This window comes from Lucilia cuprina, chromosome 3 (assembly GCF_022045245.1).
Source record: "Lucilia cuprina isolate Lc7/37 chromosome 3, ASM2204524v1, whole genome shotgun sequence".
Lineage (NCBI taxonomy): Eukaryota > Metazoa > Arthropoda > Insecta > Diptera > Calliphoridae > Lucilia > Lucilia cuprina.
Genome location: NC_060951.1, coordinates 3,161,477 through 3,163,357, shown reverse-complemented (window position 1 = coordinate 3,163,357; position 1,881 = coordinate 3,161,477). Strand labels below are relative to the sequence as shown.

Below are 1,881 nucleotides of genomic sequence, written 5' to 3'. Positions count from 1 at the left end.
TCAGTTCTAGTTCAGTTCTAGTTCAGTTCTAGTTCAGTTCTAGTTCAGTTCTAGTTCAGTTCTAGTTCAGTTCTAGTTCAGTTCTAGTTCAGTTCTAGGTCATTTCTAATTCAGTTCTAGTTTAGTTCTAGTTCAGTTCTAGTTTAGTTCTTGTTCACTTTTAGTTCAGTTCTAGTTCAGTTTTAGTTCAGTTCTAGTTCAGGTTTTAATTTAATTCTAGATCAGTCTTTAGTTTAGTTCTAGTTTAGTTCTGGTTTTGTTTTAGTTTAGTTCTAGTTCAGTTCTAATTCTGTTAAAGTTTAGTTATAATTCTTTTGTATAAATGCTTTTATTAGCCACTGTATTTAACTACTTCAGTTGTATATATTTTACTATTTATGTTATTTATTTTGCCAAATAATAAAACAAATAATATATTTGTTTCGAATTTTAGACAAATATGAAAACTCTTTCCCTACAACATAGTCAAGGGAAATTAAGGTTTGTGTTTTTCGAAACTATTTTGAAAGATTACAAATTTTTTGTGTTAAAAATGAAGTATTTAAACAATTGTGTATAAAAATAAATATTATGACTTATATATATTGTTATTCTTACTCATAATATATATAATGACTGTTAAATATGTCTTTATTATACATTTAGTAGGAGTAGGGGGAAAATGGTGTTATTCTGATAAAAATATGACTATATACAGTTATTATTATTTTTTTTTTTTTGAACAAATTGTATTTTTTTTTGCCAATTGTATGTATTTCTTATTTAACACATGATTTCAAGCAGAAAAGAATTGTATTCACAAATAGAGTTTTCTTTAAAATAAAAATAAATTGATTTCAGTTGTTGGAAAGAGCTTTAAAAAGTTAAAAGTGTGTACTAAAAAAAAGGAAGTTTAAAGTTAAAGTTGTTATTTTAATTACATAAAAATGGGTTGCTGTGCATCTAAGGATTTGGATAAGAAAAAATCATGGAGTCCTTCGGAAACAAATAATGGTGTAGGTGGTTTAATTTAAAAGTTTTGATAACTAAATTCAAGAAAAAAATGTTAAAATATAAAAAAAATTTCCTTAAAAAATTATAAAATTAATAAGAATTTCAAACGAAAACAATAAATGAGTGATAATGAAAGTTATTTAAATATAGAAAGAGTTAAAATTAATGTTTAATAAAATAGTAAAAAGAAATTAAAATTTTAACAAACAAATATTTATTAAAAATAAGTTAAATTTTAAAAAAAAACTTTAACAAATATCCATGAAAATGAAAAAAAAAATCATATTATTTTATGTAAAATAAGAAACATTTATAAAAAATTTTCAACAAAAACTTTCTGCGAAAAGGAGAAAGAGAAAAGTGGTGGATTAAAACTCTATTAAAACATGTTCTTCAGTTCTTGTTCTTTTCATGATGAGTTCTAGAACGAGTTTAGTTTTAATTCAGTTCTAGTTCTAGTTCGGTTCTAGTAAAATTTTAGTTTAGTTCTAGTTCAGTTTCAGTTCTAGTTCAGTTCTAGTTCAATTCTATTTCAATTATAGTTCAGCTCTTGTTCAGTTTTAGTTCAGTTCTAGTCAATTCCAGTTCAGTTCTAATTCAGTTCTAGTTCAGTTCTAGTTTAGTCTCGTTCTAGTTCAATTCTAGTTAAGTTCTTTTTTTGTTCTATTTCAATTTTTCGTTTAGTTCCAGTTTAGTTCTAGTTTAGTTCAGTCCTAGTTCAGTTCTAGTTCAGTTCTAGTTCAGTTCTAGTTCAGTTCTAGCTCAGTTCTAGTTCAGTTTTAGTTCAGTTCTAGTTCAGTTCTATTTCAGTTCTAGTTCATTTCTAGTTCAGTTCTAGTTCAGTTCTAGTTCAGTTCTAGTTCAGTTCTAGTTCAGTTCTAGTTCAGT

At 25.2% G+C, this 1,881-nt stretch overlaps 1 protein-coding gene across 1 annotated transcript in view; it reads right to left on the bottom strand.

The window, feature by feature from the left end:
• Positions 1-1,881, bottom strand: part of LOC111684942 — a 3,664-nt gene that overhangs the window by 523 nt on the left and 1,260 nt on the right. The gene's annotated exons all lie outside the window — the stretch shown is intronic.